The sequence below is a fragment of the Podarcis pityusensis genome (genome assembly GCF_964106645.2).
Source record: "Podarcis pityusensis genome assembly, chromosome: 6".
NCBI classification, from domain to species: Eukaryota; Metazoa; Chordata; class Lepidosauria; order Squamata; family Lacertidae; genus Podarcis; species Podarcis pityusensis.
Genome location: NC_138030.1, coordinates 55,408,667 through 55,433,005, shown reverse-complemented (window position 1 = coordinate 55,433,005; position 24,339 = coordinate 55,408,667). Strand labels below are relative to the sequence as shown.

The 24,339-nt window shown below is 41.5% G+C and overlaps 1 long non-coding RNA gene across 3 annotated transcripts; it reads left to right on the top strand.

Annotated features, from left to right (window-relative positions):
- The first annotated feature begins 440 nt into the window (after window positions 1–440).
- On the top strand, window positions 441–24,097 carry LOC308479141. Of its 3 annotated transcripts, XR_013987494.1 has the most exons (3): window positions 441–511; window positions 21,999–22,181; window positions 22,603–24,097. It is a non-coding gene; the product is annotated as an uncharacterized lncRNA (long non-coding RNA). The 3 variants fall into 3 exon arrangements; XR_013987495.1 differs by lacking the exon at window positions 441–511 and having other exon boundaries at window positions 20,014–22,181; window positions 22,831–24,097; XR_013987496.1 differs by lacking the exon at window positions 441–511 and having other exon boundaries at window positions 20,014–22,181.
- The last annotated feature ends 242 nt before the right edge of the window (window positions 24,098–24,339 follow it).

Below are 24,339 nucleotides of genomic sequence, written 5' to 3'. Positions count from 1 at the left end.
AACTACCAATGTAAACAAAAAAATCCCAGTTCAGGTTGGTTTAGAACTGGCCAGGTGGCTCCTAACAACATCTTAATTTCATGCAATCTGTTCCAGTGCCAAATGGTCCAATGTTATATTTATAGCATCAAACTCAAAAAAGTCCTCATCATTCTCAAAGCTGAAGTATACTGTGTGTAAAGAATATGAGCAGTAAAATGGGATATTTTTTCCCTTATGGGAAAGTGTTCTCTTGTAATCTTTGCCGATCTGAGAAATGTAACAAGTACATGAAAATTACAAGCTGCTATCAAAATTACTGAGACTAAAACTGCCATTTTATCCTGCATTAGACCCATTTTACCATTGTTAGAGGAATACATCTCAGCAATTTTAAAATTATTTGAGTCATGACAGAAAGACTCATAACTGCAATATTTATCTTTCAATTTCAGATTAGGATGTTCCTTAAGGCTTGGAAAGATGACACATGATGGTGTTTTTTTGTAGGTACTGCAGAAAAGTTTCACTAGTAAGTAATGTATTGAGATTGGAGCTACTGATGATGTAGGATTTAATTTTATCTGTTTTGCATTCATAGTATAATAAATAAAAAAAGACTTTAGCTGTTGCTGAAGAGCTGTGCCAGCTACTAAGAGAAATTCAATTTATAGTTGCATATTTTTTAACAGTGAGCTTTAGAATACATTTGATTAAATTCTGCTTTCCCGTGGACTTAATGAGAATTTTAATTCTCCAGAGGTTTTCAGCAGACCCAATGGTAAAATGAGACTATCGAGTCTCAGCGAGTGCAAGTAACTGACTTCTTTGAACATAAATAAAATCCATAAGTTTGCCTGCATATATTACAATATTGCTGTGATGCATATTGGCAGAACAATAAATAGCACAAAGATTTACAATCCATTCACTCTTCCCCTTTCTCAATATAGAAAAAAACTCTATTGTGTATACTCTCCAGAGAGCCAACATGGCTCCTCCCCCCAGGAATCCATTATTAACAGAGTGGATTAGGTGAATTAGTTGGTTAAAAATATGCAAAAATCATAGAAGTTACTACCAGTGGCCTATCAAATGAGCTATCTCGGGTGCATGTTGTCAAGACTGCTTATCTTGGATTAGTATACCCTTGAATGTGATTTAATCATCATTAGCCATCTTTTGTTCACACAATCTGAGCAATTAAAGTGTGCAAGGAGGCTGATCCTTTCTTTCAAATTCTTTTCATGTATGTCAATTAAAGGATTTTCATATTCCGAGGTTAATCATGGTATTTTGCCAGTGTTGTAGCATTGATTGATGATATTTTGGCATTCTACCAATTTAGGATTCAAATATCTACCTGAGTTCAGTGATTAACTCCGTTTGGTGCACCTGGCCTCAATTGCATCTCAAGTAATTGCCCCCTGCACCCTCAGCTGTATGCAGCTCCAATTTCTCCTCACCAATAAGACACAACAGACATGTTGGTTAACAATTGCTGTGCGAGTGCATGCTGCAATTAGGGTTTCCACCTTTCCCCCCTTATATGAGGAAAGCTTATCTCCATCTCCTTACTCTGTAGTTGTTAAAGGCAGAGAGAGCCACACAAGAAGAGCGTAGCAATCATGTACAGTTTATGATTGCCAGAAATTAAAAAAGGAGAGCATGATTGTGACAGGATGATCTTTGTTGTTGACTGACATGTAATTCAAAGTCTCATTTAGCGGTGGCATGGTGGACCACCACAAAACACAAAACATGATAAAACCTAGGAGTGCCTGTCTTCTAGCTCTTTTGCTAATTTCCCATAATAAGATAAATCCTTTAGACCAGTCTGCCCCAACCGTTGGTCCTCAGATGTTGGACCGCACACACCATCATCCCTGGCCACTGGCCATGTTAGCTAGATGGGAGTTGGAGTCAAACAGCATCTGGCCACCTGCCAGGAGTGAACTAGCAATAAATCATATGGAGTAAGTGAAGTTAATTCTTTATTAGAAGAAACAGGATCCGCTTGGGAGTACCAGGCCTAATGAACACAGCAACTCTTCTTCAATAGGTCTTGACCCTGTGAGGCAAGTTGTGGAGACTGCCTTCCTACAGCTGTCTAAATCTCCTCCTCTAATGGGTTTTTCCCAATGCAATCTGAGACTACATCATCGTGTCTGCCTTTGCTCTTCCCACTTCATACCTCTCCTGGTCCTGGGAGACCAGAGGGTTGGGGAGCTTGTTGCAGCAGGAAGGGGAGACACCCTTGCTTCTTCACTAGCTTGACTCATCTCTGCTTCTTGGTCTCCATTCTCTTCTGCTTCCGCTTCTGATTCTGGAGTTCTCTGCCACAGATTCTCCCTGCTCACTAAACCCTGTTGCCTCTGGTAAGATTCACCTTCTGTTGTGTGGGTAGGGCGGTCCCTCCCCTTACCTGGCCGATCCCCTGGCAATGCCTCCCCAGGCGGAATTGGGCGATTGGCTGAGGTAGGCGGAGACCTCCAGGTATCCAGCCTGGGGAGGGTGAAGCTGGCCTGAACTACCGGGAGCTGCACTGGGGTCCGGGGGGTTGTGCATGACCATGCAAAAGGCACCCCCCCATTTGATGTGGGGAGTGGTCATTCCCTCTAAAACTCATTGTCAACCTACCACCAGTCCCTGGGCTCTTGAGTCTTCTTCTCTTCAGCATTCCCCAGCTGGTGCCTCCCACCATTCTTCTGTCCATCCGGTCCATGACACCACCCAATGTAACCATGTCAGCAAGCTGCCTCAAGCAAGCTCACTTAGAGTGGATCTACACATCATATCCGCCATCCGTGGCATATTTCTCACCCCCCCAGCCATGCCGTCTATTAAAACTAATTGTGTGATCTAATATCGTCATGCATAGAGTTTCAGCTGCAGCAGAAAATTACTGTATAATTTTGTTCCAATAAACAGTGCTTCAGGATCCATCTTCACATGGCTTTAATCAGAAATGTATCAAGCCAGTTCCAAATGGGAGGGCTTTTCTTAAGTGTGCATTTTTAGTTCCTGCAAGAGATTAAAAATAACTTTCCCAAGCAATAAATTGAGCAAGACAGTAACAGGACTACAATCATAGTGAATTCTAGGCAATGAAATATTAATGCTACAATGTTAAGCTGGGGGGAAATCATACAAAATCATTTTGCAGAGCTCTGTAGATCAGATTAACTAACATTTTAACTACATTTTAATGGTCAGTGTTTTCACCCACTGTCCTGCTCATGTCTATGTGTACGTTTCTTATTAGGAGCATGGGCTGACAGATCTTCCACCTAAATACATAACAGCTTTCGGAATCAGAGAAAATGAGAGTATATACAGCCATAACTGACTAAAACAAAGAGTCATGTGGAGAACAATGCAGAAGAGCTGCTCTGCTCACATTGGAGTTTTTTGCAGAAATAGAGAGGGGAACTTTTATTTCTAAGGTGACAGCATTTCCCAGTGGAAGTGAAATGAAATAAAAACAGGTGGGAGTGAAGGGATATTGGCATTGCAGTTAGTGCTTGATCTTTGCATACCCCAAGGACCTACTCCAAGTGTGGGGAATCTTTGGTTCTCCAATGTACTGTAGTTCCCATCACCTTTGGCCATTAGCCATGCTGACTGGGGCTGATGGGAGTTGTAGTTTCTCAACTTGGCCGAAACTATCCAGCGGAAGGCTTTACTTCAGGCAAGGAAATACACTGAAGTCATACCCAGTCTAAAATTTCTGTATGCTGTGGCTTAATATAGGCTGTATGAAAGCTTGCTTGGTAAACAGAGAATGTATTTATAGATTTGTTATATTTTTATCTCTTCCTTTCCCCAAAGCATCCATGGTAGCATAGACTGTTTCCCCCCATTTATCTTTACAACAGACTTGTTAGGCTGAGATATGGAGATCAGCCCCAGTTAACCTTCAGAGAGCCTTATGGCCTAGCAGGAATTTGAACACAGGTCTCCCCAGTTAAACTCCAAAATGTCTGCACAGCTCATTTTTGCAGAGCTGGGTCAAATCAAATGTTAACAGGGCAAAACATAGTTGTAACTGAAATAAAAATTATGAACCTTAACATTGACACTGCTCAATGTGCACTTTGGAACTTTAACTTTGCCTACTAATCAATCCGGATAGGGTATCTAGAGTATAAACTGTGTCTGTGAATGATCTTATCTTTTTACATATGTGATTACATGTGTGGTTTTATGATTGCAAGCCACTTGGTGGTCATGTTTTTGTTAGGAAGCAGATGTACATATGGTGTATTTAAGAAATGTTACGTTTATTGAAGGCCTGACCTAATTGGATGCTGCTTCATAATTATAATGAAGCAGTAGTGACATCTCAAAGAAACCACATGGGGTTAGTTGTTGCTGTTGTTTCTGCACAACATCTAGTGATATAACTACAATATTGACTCAACATCTGCATTGTCTGACTTACACATCCCCTTTATATTGACAGACAACCAGTGCCGTTATTTAAGCCCTGGGTTCAAATGCTTCATGCTCCTGGTCTCAGTTTGTAACCTCGCAGCTGTATTCTGATCTAAGGGACATTTCTGGGCAGTCTTCAGTTTTTGCTCAGTGTGTGAAGCATGCATGTGTTTATAACATATGTAAATATATTTATGATTGGGCTCATAGTTGGCAGGGATTGCCAACATGTGAGCTCCTCATATCTCTAATGGATTCCTAAACTTTGCAAGGAGAACTCTTAGCATTTGTAGATGTTAGATTATCTACAAATAGTCTGGTTATTCTGCTTGATTGGTGGTGGAGGGTTGCTCTAAGCAAGTCTAGTCTGTCTTTTGGGCCCTTCCAAATCTATAATTCCTTGAAAACAATTCTTTATTCAGTATCTGTCTAGTGCTGCCTCCAAAAGGACTTGTGCAGATTTTGATGGAGCCATTTTAGCATAATCAATCTTAATGGGCACATGCTACATCCAGAAATATATTATAATAGGAAAGTGTCATCTCACTTTCAAAGTTATAAAACTTCCTCGTGCAGTTTCAATTACCCAAGATCCTGCTCTGCTCATACTTAGTTAAAAGTGACACTAATAGCAGCACCGTAAATTAATCCAGTTGGGAAATCTGAGTTTGAATTACAGAAAAGCTGTGTCGTACATAAATCTTTGCCATTGTCTTCAATGTTCTATATAACTGGGTGAATTTTGGGGTTTGTGGAAATGGAATGTAGAGTGTATCTCAGCTGCAAGTGTCACCTTTCAGGAAACTATGTTAGCTGGCAGTGCTTTCGATGTAATTTAAAAATAAAACAATTTTATGAATAAGTGGACAAAATATGACCTTGTCCTCCGGAATGCCTTCACTGGGCCAATCCTATGGTCCTGAGCCCCAGAGGCAGTGATGCTTGTTGCTGGATTTGGCTTGCAGGCTGCCTTACCATGTTGCCTTCTCCCAGTGTGTTAAATACTTTGAAAGACTCCTAAATCCTGACCGAGTGAGCAGGCAGAGAGCCTGCCAACTCCGGCCACACACTCCAGCAGCCGACTTGTGTGTGCATGTTCCACTCTGCTCACACAACGTGTTTGAGTAGGCAGCAAGCAGGTGTCAGGGGAAGCAGTGAGCAAAGCAAGTGTTCGGAGGATAGAGAGCTGTGTGTGCCATGGGGCCTGCTCTGGACCACTGAAGCTGCAGCTATCTTGCTGCCTTCAGGTGTTGGGGAGGGCACTGTCCTGCTGCAGATGTTGAAATATGATCCAGCTGCCCATCCGGTTGCCTTCTATATGTAAAATGTGGTGGTGGTAGGGGTTACTGACTCTGTCCTTCACTTCAGGCAGCAAAAAGCCTTGGGCTATTTCTGCCTGCAGCAGTGGGGCAGAAGAGATCCAGCCCCCTCCAAATATCTGGTTAGGTTGAAACTTAGGAGAATTTTACAAGTAATTGACACACGTGTTTGTGTGTGTGTGTGTGTGTGTGTGTGTGTGTGTATGTAAGAGAAAGTTTCAGAAACACAAGGTTTTTTTGCGCTTAAAATAAGCTCTTTGCATCTCACCATAGATATTGTGTAAATCTGAAATGCCTATAAGAAAAAAGAGCAGTTGCACAAAACTTGGTGGGGAAAGGCCTGCTAGAAAAGCTCTTCTCCGGATGCATTTCAAGAGCAAACAGTTCCCTCAAATTGTGTGTAATAAATAAACCAAACATCCGAAGGACACACAGTGTGCTTGCTTGTTCCTGCTCTAGAGTGCTTGGCACTTTCAGAAAATGCTTGCTCAGTGTTTGCCTTTGAATAATGAAACAAAAACCTGATGGTCAGCAAAGTGAAGTCATTAAGAATAAATCAGCTCTGTTTCCATCCAGAAACAGCTTAACGTTACACTTTGCAGTACACCATTGCACCCGTTCTCAGCTCTCATATTGATTCCCCCCCACCCCTCCACAGCAGTGAACATACAGAATCAGCAGGCTCTCTTCTGCACTCAGCCACATTAAAAAAACAAAACAAAGAAGCCCTCCACAACTCCCCCATCTCCTGGCTTCCGGTATGTGTACGTGCAGCTATGACACCTGGTCCTGACCAATGCATAAACATGCACAAGGAAGGCAGGAGCTTGCTGATTCTGCATGTTCATTGTGGGGAAGATAAAATCAGCAGGGAGCAATGACCCGCATCCTTTCTGCAATGCACAGTTGTACAGAATCCCAGTAGAGATTAAAAAAAATAAATCTCGATTTTTTTCTTTTTGCCAAGTACACATTGAAACTGGAAGGTCTGAATCCATCTCTGAAATTAAAAACAACCTCTCCATATTTTAAAATTAGCTGAAGTCGGAGAAAAGCATCTGTTTCCCAGAAAAATGCTGCTTTGGCTTTTTAGATTGATATATTTTGTGGCATTTCTGAGAAAATTCCTATGTAGATTCTGCAGTGCCTAATTTCCATTCAGTCTAATTTTGTTTGCAATGACTGAAGACTAGTGGTAATTCCATTTGCATTTGAGATTTCTGATAGACATAATCCATTAGGGTTTCAAATGTTTGAAAAGAGTCTTTACTTTCACACCTCTCAGCCAGCAGTGTTTTAACAGCAAATGACAATTCCTCTATCACTCCTTTAATTAGACACTCCAAAAAGTGAGGAATAGCAGTAATGAATGTGAAAGTCCCACTATTAATAACTCAGCAACTAGCTGTATATTTAGACAGTTTTAAATCATACTAAGTTAAAGATCAGTAACAAGTGCTTTTCACAGCCAATGGTTTCTTCAGATTCCCAAGTAAGCTGGCAGCCTGGTATCTATAAGTGTTATGCTGACACAAATGCCTTTTAGAACTTTGCTAGTTCATAAACTCCAGATTAATATGCATTCTAGGGACTCAGCTACATTGGTAAAGAAAAAATGCTTTATATGCCTTGTTTATGCATTCTAACACCGTGACACCAGATGGTGCTGTGGAGTTCCGTTTTTGCTAACCCGATTTCTCATACAAAGTTTGCAACGCTTTTAACTGGAATGCTTCTTTGATGTGTCTAGATCTAGTCTAGGTTACAGATGGCGCTCAAAAATTTAGAGCTCTTTCCTGCAATACTCTGAGAATTTTGACCTTTAAAACGTAAATCACCATACATATACTCAAATCTGCAACCAGATTATTTGACTAGTCATTTCAAATCAAGGAACCAAATTCCTCCTTCCTTTGGTCTCTCTTCTCCCCAGTGTTCCAGACCTATGAATCTGTGTGATTTATCTGCTCTGCTTCAGTCAAAAAGCACATCTATCGCCATTTCCGAGCACTGTGTGGAATTGTTCCTCCTACACAACATTTTCAACAACTCATCCTTCCTACAATTCCCTGCCTCCTCCTCACTATTTCTTCCTTCCTTCTCCCTTGATTCTCCCATTTAGTTCCTGCTTCAAAATTCAAATGTCTATGTTTGTCCCATTTCATCGACCTAACGTGCGATCTGGGCCCTTGCTCCTCAGGTACCTTCCTCCAAGCTTTCCAGGTATGTGTTTCCACACCTTTCTGCATCCTGCCTGTGTCCCCACATTTTTCCCTACAATGAATTGCCAGTCTTCTGCGTCCAGTTTTGCCAGCCAAACTGATATACATTGTTTGCTTCATAATTTCCAAAGGAACTGGAAATTCCTTCCTTCATAGAATCTGTTCTGCTTGCTGATGTTCTTTGATGGAAACTTTCCCCTTAGCAGTTAAAATGTTTGTGAACATTTCGGGACACCAGAAATTCAGAGACTGGCTGGATGGGTTTTACATGGGACAACCAGCTTTGAGCCAATTATGCAGAAGATTAATTGTGTATCATAAAGAATTATGATGCAGCTGTGGATAAGAGGCAGGATCCTCCTGCTGCCATCAGTAGCTCAACATTATAGTGTGCTGCTGGCAACGTATACGATGCTGGAGGACAAAGGATTACCGTGAACAATTAATTAAGAAAAAAAAGACTGGATGGGTTAAGCAAATGAACTGTTCCATAATATTAATTCTCAGAATCAGGGAAGCATAGTGCCCCCCCTAAATAGAATGCATTTCCAATATATTTCAAGATTCTTTCAAGGCCCATGCATCAGACAATCTAGTTCAGTATGAATCTTCTAGGTTTAAGTGGAAAACATTTGTCATATAAAAAGGAAGCTCACAGTGCTGTAAACACGCTGTGAGATCTCTCTTTAGCATTAATATCCATCTCTAGCAACCCAGAGAATCAAACAAACTTGCCATTGGCACTCCTCACTCACTCTTTTACCCAGTTGCTGCCATGGTATCACCCTCCGTCTGGGAAGCAGGGCACCCATCAGCTGAATGCCTCTGACTGCAGGAGGCTGCACTGCTCCCATCTTTGTCACCTAATTGCTTTATTTCCCAGTTGGATGAGGAGGTGGACAGCAGTAGGAGATGGGTGTGCATGAGAGAAAGTGGGGCAAAAATGACATAGTATTTGATTGGCTGATACACCAGACAGGTTTGGGGGAGTCCTTTGTCAATATGTCCTCAGTAGGTCCCTTTCTTGTTTGTCACAGTGACAACTGCTCGTTTGTTTGTCCTCTCTCAAAGGGCCCAATTTGCACCAGCATTCAAAGGGCAAGGCAAGTAGAAGCTGCTTCTCCTTGATGTCACTGTTGCTCCCTCCCTCAGAGAAAGGCTGACGAACTGGCAGCAGTGTCAGGGGCAGCAGTCCAGGAGTTAGAAGTTGGCTGCCCTGCTGTGGACTGAGCCTCGGTAGGTGCCCGGTGATTCTGACCTCTGATAGCAGCACAGATGCTCGAGGCAAAGCTGGCAGTGTGTTCACAGCACAACAAGCTCTTCTTTTTTTGTATTGCAATTGTCTTCTGATACTTCTTTAAGCATAAAAGTGTTTAAGCAGCAGCAGCTTGCTGGATGAGGTGAAACCACTATGCTAACTTCCTGGCAGGTGGGTTGCTTACCAGGAGAGCAGGGAGACATGGGGCAATGCAGAGGCCACCGTGGTGCAAATGCAGCAGCAGAGGCAATCAGACACTCCTTGCACTGAGCCAACCTCCCCACCACCTCTCCCTTTCAGCAAGCAACAAGGACCCACCTGCTTGGAAGTTAGCATACTGGCCCTACATCACCGCTCCACCCCCAGGAAGCTACGTATGTGTCAGGGAAATGTGTCAGGGAACTGACATCGGAGCCAGAGGCGGAGGCTAGGCTCTCAAGCGATGCTGGAGAAGGGCCCAGCAGGGGGAGAGGCGGCTCACCAGCTGGGGAAAGAAATCAGCGTAACACCAGGGATAAAGGGGGGCAGATGGGGGAATCGGCGAGGGGGCTCCAGGACTCCTCGCCGGAGATCAGCGAGGAGAGCACGGGTCCTCCGCTACCCACGCCCTCCCTGCGCAGAAGGCTTCCGTGCAGGGAGAGTAGGAGGAGACTTGGAGTCAAACAACGTTTATGCTGGAAAAGGTTTAAGAAACGCCCACTGACGGATTCTGCTAGTGACTGAACAGCCAGGAAGTGCAGGGCTGTCCAGACAGAAAAGGTTTAACAAGGCAACCTAGCCAGGAGTGGCACCAACTTGCGCACGAGCAACCCCTACATTTATTACAGTCTGGCATCAGGTAACAACTTGAAGGAGCCAATGCTCCACCAGTTTGAAGACAACTTTTGTGATCTCCATCAGTTTGAGGACAATGAACTTCATTGTCAGTGCACAATATCAGGTTCTTATTGACTCGTGTATCCTATTTTGATTTCTCTGTCTATTTTACAAGATTTATCTACCACTTGGTTTAATAAGACCTTGGGGTGGCTTTCAAAAGGGGGGTGGGAGGGAAACAATAAAAATTTCAGTAAAAGCAGTTCTTTACAACATCTGAAGCATGACAGTGTATGTCCTAGTACCCCACACTGGCAGCTGTTGCTTTGACCATACCTTTAGAATCAGTCATTTGGTTGTTTTATCATGTCCACTTGAAAATATACTGGAACTCTCTAACCTTTGAACTAACAGCACTCTTCTGACATGCTTGATACTTGAATGGCAATGTTCATGCCACACCATTGTGATTAAACAATGAAGGGTGTCATAAGGTTTTGATGCTAAGAATAGGCTCTAGCTGCTCTCAGTAAATTTCACTGTCTTTTCTTTTTTTAACAACTTCAGAATAGTTTGACTGAAGCTAAAGGGACTACCCAAGTAAGGAATCCACTCTTCCTGGGGATGCTCTCATTTGGTAGAGCACAATACTCTTCAGGGTCTTTGGTTCAAGCCCCACACTGGATGAAAGATTCCTGTATTGCAGGGGTTGGACTATAATCCTTGTGGCCCCTTCCAACTCTACAATTCTATGATTCTATGAATGCCCATAAGATTATGTTCTCCCATATAGGCTTAGCTTTCATTCCCACAGTGCTTCTTGAACTTGGGTCCCCAGCTGCCAATGCACTACAACTCCCACCATCCCTAGCTAGCAGGACCAGTGGCAGGGATGATGCCCAACAACAGCTGGGGACCCAAGTTTGAGAAACACTGCCAGCCTTCCCCTAGAAATAATCCTGCAAAAGCTCTTCACATTTGATACTTTGGTTCTATCACTTGTGCTATGCATGTATCCTGTAATGTGTGACCTAGTAAATGTATTTTTCTTTTTCCAATTGTATATTGTGTGTACCTGTAGGAGTCCCACTGCAATCCTGTGCAGTGTGTACACATTGCGTAAACATGGAGGAAGAGCAGCAAGAAATCTTCTCATGTGTTACAAGGTAGTTCACACAGTGAACCTGCTAACGTTTGAATATGTGAAGAGGCTCTGCGATTATTCTAGGGCAATGGACTTGTTGACGTCAATCTTCATTTGCTTAAGTGGCTTAGTTTGAGATGGATACTATTCTTCTTCGTAATGGTGCTGGAGAGCTAGTACTATTTCAACAGCCCCAATCTCTCAGCACTAGCTAAATCAGCACAATGGCCCTGCATAGAGGCCAACTTGGAGTAAGAACTCATCAATACTTGTCTCATGCCTAGAAAACATGGGTCCAAGTGGTTTTCTGCTTGACCCACAGTTTCTAGGCACAGGTCTGAGTGGTTTTCCCCTTGCCTGCTCCTTTGCCATGGAGAACCCACTCTTTAGTGCTAAATTGGAGCAAATGTGAATCTGGAAAAAACCTGTATTGTTGTTTGCTCCTATTGAGTGTTAAAGAGCAGTTTTCCCTGGGTGGAAGCAATGGGACAAGAGGAAGTGTGGATGAGCCCTTAGCAGACATTTTTGACCAGAGTGGAAGGACAGAAGGTTGTTGAGTTGAAAACTAGGTCTAAGACTTTCTTTAAGAACCTAGTGAGAAAAAACAGTACACATTTATTGAGTTTTTAAAATTGCACCTCCTATTTCCACTCAAGGCAGTTTACAATATGCAATTTAAATCCCATATATAAGCCAGAGAACACAGATGTTGTTAAGAGTATAGGAGGAATAGAGAAGAATTAGTTAATCCTACATGGAAAAAGGTTTATGCATTCGCTTACTATTTTTGTGAGGTGTTCTGTTTATTGCTGCTTTGCATTTATTTTGAAGCTGTCTTAAATAGTCACCCACACCATTCATTTGTGAAACCAAAACAGGTGAGATCATGAAGTGTTTAGAATTATGCCTGTCTTGGGATACTTAATAAATTAAAACATGTTTTCATAAATACTTTCAAACTGGCTACAACTTGTATTAGTTAAAAGCATCTAAAATTCTTGAAACACATAATTTCATTTTATTTTATGATGTCCTTTTGCTAAGCTCATAAAAACATACACATACATACATACATACATAGATACACATGCATAACCCCCCATAATCTTATTTATAATAATGTTAGAGAAGTAACCTTTTGCTGGAATTCTGTTTATGCCTCAAAAATTTCCCCTTTAATATTTTCCCACCCCCTCTTCTGTCCGCATTCCTAATCAAACAGTTGCTTGACTATATTTATTTCCTGTGCAGTCAGAGCAAATATAAGTCCAGGATGATTTGGCATTGTGCAAGAAACTGAACTGTCTGATTCTGATTAATGATGCTATCCATCTCAGAAGATAGTAATTCTCTCCTTCAGAGCTTAAGGGGGTGGGGAATGAGAAGACCATAGAATTTATACTTCACTGTTTTTCTGGGGCATTTTTAGCATTTCATAAGCTGCCGGACTCTCACTGTGACTGTGCCTTTTGTGCTAGAATACTTGGTGGCCATTCCCCAATGTTACTCCGGTCACCAAGAGCAATGAAGAAGAAACAATTCCAGACAACCATAATCAAGCCTCAAAGTGTCTACAAAACTCTTAGAACAGTAAGAGGCCGTCTAACTGCATGCCACATAAACACCTATTGTTCCATCTTGCCTGCTCTATTATTGTTCCATATTGTTTGCTTGGATTGGCAGAAGCTCTCCAAGGTCTCAAGCAGGGGTCTTTCCCAGCCTTCCTACCAGAGATTGTGGAAACTGTATAAAGTCTTAGGATATTGAAACTGGAACTTAGGGCAGGGAGGAAAAAACCATGTACTCTACCCATTTGGCTTCAACCCTTCCTGCATCTGATTGCAATTTTCCCCCTAAAGAAAAGATTGCTGACGTGTCCAAGCCAAACCACATGACACACAGGCACTGGTGTCCGACCCATAGATTCAGTCTGTGTGGGCTATCTGCTTCTCCTCCCGATAGGAGCAGGAATGCATCGTCATATCCACACAATTTGAAAACAGTGACCCTGGCCACCTCTGTTGCCAATTCTGGTTATACATAGTATTATAGAGTTAGGAGAGATATTGGGAGACCATCTATTGCTTGAATATCTTCATCTGAAAGCTTACCACCTCACAAAGCTGTTTGTCCCACTCCTTTAACAGTAAGTAAAGGTAAGGGGACCCCTGACGATTAGGCCCAGTCGTGACCGACTCTGGGGTTGCGGCGCTCATCTCGCTTTATTGGCCAGTGGGAGCCGGCGTACAGCTTCCGGGTCATGTGGCCAGCATGACTAAGCCGCTCCTGGCCAACCAGAGCAGCACACGGAAATGCCGTTTACCTTCCCACCTGAGTGGTACCTATTTATCTACTTGCACTTTGAGGCGCTTTTGAACTGCTAGGTTGGCAGGAGCAGGGACAAAGCAACGGGAGCTAACCCCGTCGCGGGGATTCGAACCGCCAACCTTCTGATCGGCAAGTCCTAGGCTCTGTGGTTTAACCCACAGCACCACCCATGTCCCTCCTTTAACAGTAGTCACTGCCAAAAGTTTCTCTTAAACAGCTTTAAACAAGGTGTTGGATACTTGGGCCCTCCAAATGCTGCTGAACTACAACTCCCATCAGTCTCAGCAAGCATGGCCAACATCAGGGGAGAGCTGTACTTCAGTGACATCTGGTGGGCCAAAGGTTCCCCATGTCAGCTTTAAACAATCTGAGTCTCATGTACCCTAGCGATTGCCCTTTTCCATCTGGCCATTCCTCAATGTTACTTCGGTCACCTAACCTTTAAAATCTGGGGAGAGGGCAGCAAACAAAGAGGGGCAGCTTGGCAGGGACTTGAGATATGGACTTCTCTATTGTTCCACCACGATGCAAAACAGATTACCTGCTGAGATCTGTGAAAGTTATTGCCTGTTATTTGTAAAGCATTTCAGTTTAGGCATGCTGTTAAACTCAGTTTTAATTAACATGTTTGATTTTGGGGAGCTTCAGATTTATTATTTTTTTGGTATGTTGGGAGTTAAGTTTTTTTTTCCTTTTAAAGAAATTAGTCGAGTTAAAAACGATACAGACTCTGTCCATGTTGTCAGCTCTGGACTGCTCACCGGTGGCATAGGCACACTGTTGTTGTTTAGGCTCTCTTCCCCCATCCATGCTTCAGTTTGTGGTGTAAGTGGACATGTATTTGCAGGTACTAGTCACACTTCCCATCATTTATCTCAAATGCAGAAAAGCAAAAGTAGAAGCTCCCCCATAAACACATGGCAAAGTCTAGGAATATTCGAGACGGAATCCTATGTTTTTTAACCAGTCTAAAAGGCATGTTCAGGGATGATAACAGAATCAAAATAACTAAATCAGTTCTAATGGAAGTGTCTTCACAGAAGACAAATGTTTCTAAAGCAGGTGTTTTTACAGCAACATTCTTAAAAGTGTGGAGAATAGAACTCTTAGGCTCCACAAGAAATTTTAATAGTTCCAAGCTTGTAGTCTTGCCTATTGCACTGCAGAAGCTACTAGTCTGGCTGGATGTTTTCATGTTTGTCTCTGGGGAGCACAGCGGTTGCTTCTGTGTCGCTCTAAGAATTTTATGATAGTGGTTATTTTAGTTCATTTGGTTTGCTACGCTGCAGCTAAAAATGAGGTGTGGCATGCATAGGAAACTAAAACTAAGGTAGATTGCTGGAAATATTCACCTTTTCTTGCAGCCAGACAACAAGAAGATCCAAACAGAAAGGGTGGAGAAAAGCAGGCCTGCTGTTCCCCAAAATTGTCATCTTTGGGACTGCTGGCTACCACTATTGGCAAGCAGTGATTGAGGTTTAGTTTTGAAATGCATTGATTTACAGACAGTTCCACTCTGTTTTCTGGTCCAAACAGGCAGAGTAGGGAGTTGCATTTCTTCGAGGAAGCCTATCTCACTTGAGAAACAATTGCCCTTGAGAAAAATAAAAGCAAAACTTAAAAGCTTCACCCCCAGTGCTTGTGTAACCATAGAGCCCTGAAGCCAGTGTAGTTTTGCACTGTTTTATATTTAACTTCCCTAAGTGCCTAAAACTAAAATGGGGCAAGTTCATGGCTGGCACATCACATTGAATTACCTGTTTGGTTTATCTGGTCAAAAGAGCAGCAGAAATCCCTCTGTACCGTTTGAAGGAATCTGTCAGCATTTCCGTTATGAAAAGTCCTACCTCTCCTGTGCTTTTAATTACGTTGAAAGAATTTGCATCTGCATATAAATGCAGTTTAATATATAGCACAAGCACATTTTATTTCTAATAATGAAAAGGAACAGTTTTGCAAGCTCAAACTTATGTTTGTTGCAACTACATTAATTTGAATGCCCGGGGGTGAGGGATGGAAACCCAAAACACTTGGATAATCTATGGTTCTTCTCTCTCTCAGGAGGACCACTGAAAATGAGAATTCATTAAAACGTTGGCAAATATTTAAAATTCCCATTGACTAGCTCTGAGGGAGAGCTGCGGTAAAGACTGTCTAGGGGAACAAAAGAATCTTTCATACTAGTTTAAAATCAGCAGAGTAGTAACCATACAACTGTAAGATGTTGCAGCACATCCAGTATTACTTACATCAATGCTTACATTACTGAAACAGAATGTGAACTCAGCAGAGGTTAGTGTATCTTTATTAACATTTATGAACAGTCCATGGTGCAGTGCCATGGGCTGGTGTGGTTGGGCACAGGTTGAGACCCAAGTTCCTGACGGAGGGCCAGCACAAGAACTCTGCCCAGGGTGCTGATCCTTTATAGAATGGCTGCCTGCGTTCTGGTCCAGAAGAGGCAAATGAGTGACCAACAGAGCAAGCAAGGCATGTGTTGCTAGGGATGATGGGAGTTGTAGTCCAAAACATCAGGAGGGCACCAGATTGGCAAAGGTTGAACTATACCATGCCTTCCTATCACCATTAGTCATATAACTGTCTTGGCCTAGGAATACAATGAAGACACATTTTTGATACCTGTGCAAATATTCCTAGACCAAGGTCATCTCCAATGATCAGCCAACTGTTGCTGAGCAGGAGGCATTTCAGGTACCACCAAACAGCTGATCGGTGGTGCCTGCAAACCCAGCCAAGTGGCACTTTTATGCTGCCCCATACGGGCAATTAAGTGTGGTTGGGCCAAAATGGTCTGACAGGACCAATTAAGCCTGTGGGTCAGAGATGCTTTAAAATAAACATCCACAATTAAAAAGTACAACAAACAATTCCATTAAAACAGTATAATAATCAAAACAGTTAATTAAAGCAGTTTCAAGTCATGAGATCAGCAGAAAGGAGTTACAAGAGCTCCTGCTTAAGGGTGTGTTGGATTTTTTAACTTTCAAATTCCGAAAATGAGGATTGCTAAAAAGTTGTAACATGATTTGGGAATCCAAAACATACATTGATTAAATTGATATAATTTACTTTTGCTTGTAAGCAAAATGTGTGTAAAATTGCATAGAAATCATTAAAAATGATCGCCAAGTAATTGCTGTTATATTATATATATTAATATTTGTTGTTATTATTATTCAGCATTACCTGAGGTTTTCATAAGGTAAAATTAAACATCTTTGCTTGACTCAAAGCAGTTTATGTGCTTTTTTATCCAATGTAGACTTACCAAGATAAATGTCCAATCACAAAAATAGCAAATGTGACTTCAGAAACGTACCCAGAAACGTATTTTGAAGACCGCCTCACTGAAATTTGCAAAAAAAAAAGTTCCACCCTTTAAAATAACACACCCTACCTGCAAGAACTAAATCTCCCTCCCCCACTATTGCTGTTAATCCAACCTTGGCAGGGCGGGGCGGGGGGAGGAAAGTAGTGGAGGCAGGTTGAGGGCAATTTCCCCTTGCAAACTGAGCCCATCCAAGGGCAGTCTCGTAGCAATACCCATATTTCTCCTATTACCTGTTCTTATGCAGCCAAAATGGTACTCTCCATGCAAAATAGGAAACAAGCAGGCCTGGGGAGACCACAATGTTTGCAGAGCTGCAGATCTAGGAGGGAATTCCACCAAATAGTGCAAACTGGACTGATCATACTAAATGGGCAAAGAATGCAGACTTATTGGAAGGAACAGAAAATGGAGTGGGTGGAAATATTCAGAAGCACCCTGCCTTCTACTGTGGAATCAGGGTTAGTAGCCATTGGTAGCCCTATGCTCCATCAATTTGTCTAATCCTCTTGTAAAGCCATCCAAGTTGGCGACCATCATGCCCCTAGTTTAACTATGCATTGTGTGGAAGTACTTTCTTTTGCCTGTACAGTCTCCCAACATTCAGCTTCATTGGTGGTCCATGAATTCTAGTGTTATAACAGATGGAGACAAACATTCTCTCCATCTACTTTCCCTAGATCATATATAATTTATACTTTTACCATCTCTCTTACTTGCCTTTTCTCTGAACTTAAAAACTCTAAAGGCTGTTAACAGTTCCATTTAGTGGCGTAGTGTGGGATGCGCCATGGGGGCTGTGGCCCCGGGTGCAAAATCGGGGGGGGGGGGATGAACCAGGCACACCCCCAAGACCCGCCTCGCACCCTGCTGGCAGTGGGGGCTGGAGAGCACAGAGGGTGAAGATCACTCTCTGCGTGTCCTTCCATGCCTGGCACGCCCAGCTGCCGCGCCTGGCTGCAACTCCAGAGAGCAGCTGTGGCATGCCAAGCTGAGGCTCCTCCTTCCCTGGGGGCGGAGAGCGGCTGCCACCCACTCTCCTGGACTGGGGCACCCCTGCACAGGTGCCACAGCAAGCTCCTCCCCCCAACCCAGGCACTATTTAGATATGCTCCGCCACTGGTCCCAATGAGCATTCTGGCAGCCCTTTTCTGACCCCTTTCCAACCCTACAATATCCTTTTTGAGGTGAGGTGACGAGAACTGCTCATATAGTATTCCAAATGCAGTCACACCATAGATTTGCTTAATAGCACTATATTGGCGGTCTTATTTTCAACTCTTTTCCTAATGGCCCCTAGCACTGAATTTTCCTTTTCCACAGCTGCCACACATGGGGCAACATCTTCATCGAGCTATCCACTGTGACTCCAAGTTGCTGTTCCTAGTCAGTCACCACCAGTTCAGACCCCATGAATGTAGATGTGAAATTAAATTATTTTTGCTCTGACATGCATTACTTTACTTTTACATACATTGAATTGCACTTGCCAATTTACTGCCCAGTTTGGAGAAGCCCCTTTGGAGCTCTTCACAATCTCTTGTTTAAGCCACCCTGAACACTTTATGAACAAGTTAAAAATCACAGGTAAATACTTACCTTGGGAGAATCCCCTTTCTACATCCCTGTTAGAAGAATTGTCCATTCATTCCTATTCTCTGCTTCCTGATTACTTAACCGGTTCCTGATCCACAAGATGACCTCTCCTCTTATTTCTTAACTTACTTGGGAGTCTTTGGGGAGGTACCTAGTCGAAAGCTTTTTGAAAGTCCTAGTGTACTATGTCAGCTGGATCACATCTGCTTGCTGACACTATTGAAGAAATCTGAACAGATTTGTGAGACAGGATTTACAATATCCACATCTGCCAAATTTTCAAATAGACAATCTCAACTTTAAAATTTGACAAGATGTTTCATTGATAATGTCTAATCCAGCTTAAATTGGTCTAATAGGCACAGGTAGGGAAATTAAATACCAGTAATACCCCGGTAACACTCAGAAGAATGGTTTAAAAATGACAACTTGGTTTTATGGTAAATAACTTTATTACTTTCTTAACTCTGGCTTACATTGCTGGGCTAATCATAGACTTAATATGTTTGAAAGCTTTGGCAAAAGCAAGGCAGTACAATCAGAAGCTGAAGCAAGAATTTTGCATATGGAAAATTAGCATCAAGTGCAAATGTTCTTGCAACAGAACCAGTATATGAAAAACCACTGTGAGAATGACTCACTGATGGACACATTTGTTGTTGTTTTCATGATCTTTTGCAATGTGTTTTGCTGGTTTCCACAGCCTTGTTTAAATTCAAGCAAAGACCTTTTTGCACCAGCTCTGTAGGATTTCATTTGCGAGTTGTACATTTAATTCTCCACAGCAGATGGTGTTGAGTGGGTGAAGTGCTGTATATTTGCGACAGATTCCTTATCCTACAAAATTAATTAAGTGCTTCATACTGAGACTTAAAATCAGAATTGTATTATTTGTTAAAAGCTAATTCATGCTTCTGGTTTTTAAGGATGTACACAACACAAGATTTGGTGTTTCGAGTATTTCCTTTAATTAGTCAGTAAATGCAGCCATGTCTTCTAGACTGAAATGCTACTGCTGTTGTAAATTTGAAATTCACTTGTAAATAAGTGTCATATTTTTGGCTGGAGTATTAGTTTTTCCAGATGTTGCTATGCAGAAGGTTGCTAAGGAAATCAATCAGTGTTCAATTATACGCAGTACAATGGCGCTCTCAGAATGCTTGTTTTCCACAAGCTTCCATATCCTACAGAGTTCTTTGAAATAAGAAATGAAAATGTAAAAAGATAACTTCTTGCTTTTTACAGAGAACTTAAGTGTGCTTGAAAATGTTTGGAAACGGTCAATACCAAATACATGGTTAAAGCACCACCATACTATTAGGCAAACAGGCAACTCATCTAGCCAAATGTATTGCCTACAATAGTGACAAATACCGAATCTCAGAAAAAGTTTAGGAACATAAAAAAGTAGCAGGATTTAGTTTTCATCACCCATTCTAATCTCTCCTCGCCCTTAAACATTAGCAAGATATCCTCATGCTCAAGATGTGACTATAGTAATCTTGGCTAACCATTCTTGGGAAACACCTCCCCCCCCCCGGGTGCAGAGCTTCATATTAAATATACATTTTGGACAATCCTGCTCTAATAGCTGAAGTAAATTATAGGCACTCACATTACTGCAAATATTTATTATAAATGTAGCAATTTATGTCAGAAATAGAGCACCAAAAACTGACATCAGGGCCATCAGATGAAACGGGTAGGCAGGAAGCACTGAATGAAGACAGGGAAGAGCCGATTGCAGAAAAACTGGTGGATGTGAAGTATTCTTATATTCACCGCAGAAGTTGTTGGAAGGATGCCCATATCCAAACTATTTTTTTCTGGTAGTGCAACTGAAGCTGTGTATCAAATACAAGTGTCAGGATGAAATATCTGACAAGTTAACAGTATCCATTTTCTAGAGCTCTGTGGTCATGCAGATGTTGTTACTGAACTATGAACATACCTATGCATCATCACAATTAAAATCAGTCTCCTTACCTAAGGAAAGTGTCAGCTCCAGGCTGTGACATGAGCAGGTATCAACAGAAATCCGGCACAGGTGAAGTCTAGAGTAGGCTAGTTATCACAAAGGAGTCAGCCTACATGAATTCTTGACAGCTCAGTCATAGTAGTCATCAGAGAGCAATACCTAGATCTGTTCCGATGCAATGGAAACTGGGACCACCAAGCAGCACTGATTAGACTGGAAGTTAAGCAAGGTTGGGAAGTAAAAGAGAATAGCGATGGGTACCTGTTCTCTGTCACATTTCTATATCTAATGCTGGAAACTTCTAGACACTGAGGGTCAACAGGAAACAGTGAGTTTTCATGAGACTAGCCAGATTTGATGTGCCCTCAGGAGGTTGTCTTCAGTGAAAGGTATCTATGCCTCTGAGCAACTATTGCAGCAATTCTTTTTTTAAAAGATTGGAGAATGAGAGAAAGCTGACTAGAATTGGGGATTCCAGTAGTCATAGTCCAGAGGGCACACAGTTATGTCTTCTTCATAAGGAAAACAGATCAACATTTGGGGACAATATTGCAGTTCCCAACCTCTGGTGGACATGTTTCCACTAATTAGAACCCATAAAATACATGGATAAAGAGTTTCTATATTCCACTCTCCCTGGAATACAAGCAACCTCCTTCCACACATAATCCACAATCATCATTTGATCAGTGATCTACAATGCACACATAAAGAAACTTGATGATCTTGCAATGTTAAAATGAATACTCAAATTTATTTAAGACGGCCGTAAGCTGCAAAAACTCATCCCACAGCATGAAACTAATTATTGTCACCATTGTTAATCTCTTGCAAGAAAGAAATATTTGTTATTAGTAAAAGTCCTGTAGAACAGCACACCATCAAGCAGATAGCTGATATATTATTCCAAAGCTTGGACATGAAGAGCAGTGCTGCAGTTTTATGTATTTCCAATTAGCAACAGAACCTGAAGAAAAGATAAATGTGGAGCAAATTTTTGTATTTATGAGATTCATATAAACCTCTAGGAGGCTGTCCGGGCTATAAACAAAGTGGAGAAATCTGTTTAAACTGCAAATGAATGTCAAAATATTGTCCTACTCTTTAAAGCAGAGAAGGGGAACCTGTGATACTCCATGTTGCTAGACTCCAACTTCAGTCGCCCCCGACAGTTGGTCAGCTGATAGAAGTGGGAGTCCAAGCATACTTTGAGGGCCACAGGTTCCTCATCTCTGCTTTAAAGGTATCCATGGGAAAGTGCTGAAATCTAGGACAACCTAGAGGATCATAATTCAGCAGACACTACTGCTATGCAAGTTCCAGTAGGGTTTAGAAGTATGAGGGAAATGAACTGATTTCATGCAGCCACAGCGTCCAATTATTTATGCGCATTAGAAGCAAACAAAGGTTGCTGAAGACAGTACTGTAGCAGAGATGCTGAACAGAGCGATTTCTCTCTGGACTCCAGATGCTTACAAAATATACAAACACTCGGGGATTCAAAATGGATGGCCAACTGGTCATTTAAACTATTTCATGCTATTTGAAGTGATTCATTGCTTCTTTACACAGGTTAGAGATTATCACTGGACGGTTAAGATGACTACATCATTTGAAACAGGAGTTCCAGGTGTTCCGGCGTTCCAGATTCAACCTGCTTTGGCTTGTTTGTTTTCTAGATCCCTTTACCAGTTTCTGTATACTAGAGCCAATGCGTCTTGTGTGTATGGCCACTTAACCAAGGATACAAGGCAGGTGAGTCAAAAGTCTAAATGTTAACAAGTGCTCTTGATTCTTTCTGAAGAATTCTTTCTTGATTCTATCTGAAGAAGTGTGCATACACACAAAAGCTCATACCAATAACAAACTTAGTTGGTCTCTAAGGTGCTACTGGAAGGAATTTTTTTATTTTGTTTTGATTCTTTCAGTAAGCTTAGAGACTGATTCACTCTTGAAATTCTAATTCCAGGCCATTTAAGGTGCTGTGATTATAGGTTGGTTGATCACTTAAGTGAGTTCTCTGATGCCATTCAAATCACCAGGTTTACTAAATCCTGTGAAATTGTTATCAGCAACATCTTCATTGAGCTATCCACTACGACTCCCAAGTTGTTGTTCCTAGTTAGTCAGTCAGTCAGTCAGTTAACAGATTTATGTTGTGGCTTCTCATTGTCAGGATATATACAAAGGAGGTAATAATCATCAGGGGCTCAGCCTGCATTCCCTTCAGCTTTGACGAAGAGGGAACTGCAGGAAAACCAGTGAGGTGGGGAAGAAGCCATTCAAGAGGCCCAAGTGGATCATGGATACTCTCTGATCCCTACAAACACTTAAAGGTTAGGAACAAGATTTGGCTGCTATGATTCCATTTTCACTGTTGTCCCTCCCACATTTTATTTTCCAGCTGCCACACAGTATATTTGTTTCTTCTGACTGGATTATTCAGCGGCACTCTCTCCAAAACTGTGATTACTAAGTAGGAAGTACTATTTTTCTATTCTGCACTAGCAATATAGTTAATCATTAACAAAAGCCATGAGAAATGCCTTTCACTGCTAGGGCTTCTATGGCTATGACCCGCCCTTTGCAGACAAGCATCACTCAGACAATAAAGACCTACAGCTACATCATCACAGCTCCTGAGGAACAGACACTGTTCCACCTTATCCCAAAGAGAATCTGGTTTTGGTTGGCAGCTTATAATTATGAGACAAAAATGTATACATTCTAGATGAGGAAGAGAGACTTGGGCATTATGTAGGAAACCGGCTCTCTTTTAATTCCTATAAAAACATCCCTGGAACTATTTGTCTACAATTTGGGAGGCTAAGGCCACTCTTGAGAGACTTCCCTGTACCTGTAAATTTCATTCACTTTTTTTAAAAAAATGGTAAATTTGTTTAGATGTTTTTAGATTCTTGCATTACAGTTAATGGGAAAACACACAACTTTGTTTTATACAGAATGGTTTGGAACTCAAAACACAGACTGAAGCAGAGCAAGTACAGAAACAGACAGATTCAAGGCAAATCTTAGTGCCTGCATACACCCCTAGTAAGTGCATTGTTAACTGTATGCATGGAAAAGTTATAAGGGCTGGAAAGATGAAACCAGAATTTTAAAAATGGGATCTACAGGATTAAAAACTATTAAGATATATGGATGAAGCTGTGGTTATGAAAACAGTTGAACACTTTTAAAAATATGGCAAGTCCATAGCCATTCTACACACTTTCATTTATTGTCTGGACAATTTAAATACAAATAATTCAAACACAACAAGGTTATGAAAAAAAACATTTACAATACTTTCCCTCAGAAATGATCTAAACTAGCAAGTTAAACATGAAGTAATACATTATAACTAAAATATACAACTGCCTGGTCCTAAGAAAGATTTTTTTATTTTAAATTTCAGATAGTAAAACACATTGTAGAGAAAAGATTCTGACATGCCTTCCCCACTAATGCTTAGAAATTGCATCAAAACTTTCCCAGCAAACTGCGCTCATTCACAGCAGATGGTGTAGAAAGGTTTTCCCCAAACATTGAATGAGGGCATTTTCAGTTTTTTTGTTTTGTTTTGTTTGAAATTTAAAATTATTTCAAAATGTAAATGAACTGATGACATTTAGGATGCACAGCCTTTGCTGTTAAATTATTTTTGTACTACAAAATGTTTGCTGCTTCAGTGTGGAAAATAAATAAATGAAATAAAACCAGTATGTAGTTTACATGCAGTTAGTGGGTATAAGCATGGGGCGGGGAGGGAGGGGAATGCACAAAATAAGCACAAGTTATAAAGAACCATAACGTTTTATTACCATTAAGACTAAACTGGTATTGAAAAAATTGTATATAACAAGACAAGAAAAGCAATAGCAAATTTAACTATCAACTAGATTATGCATAG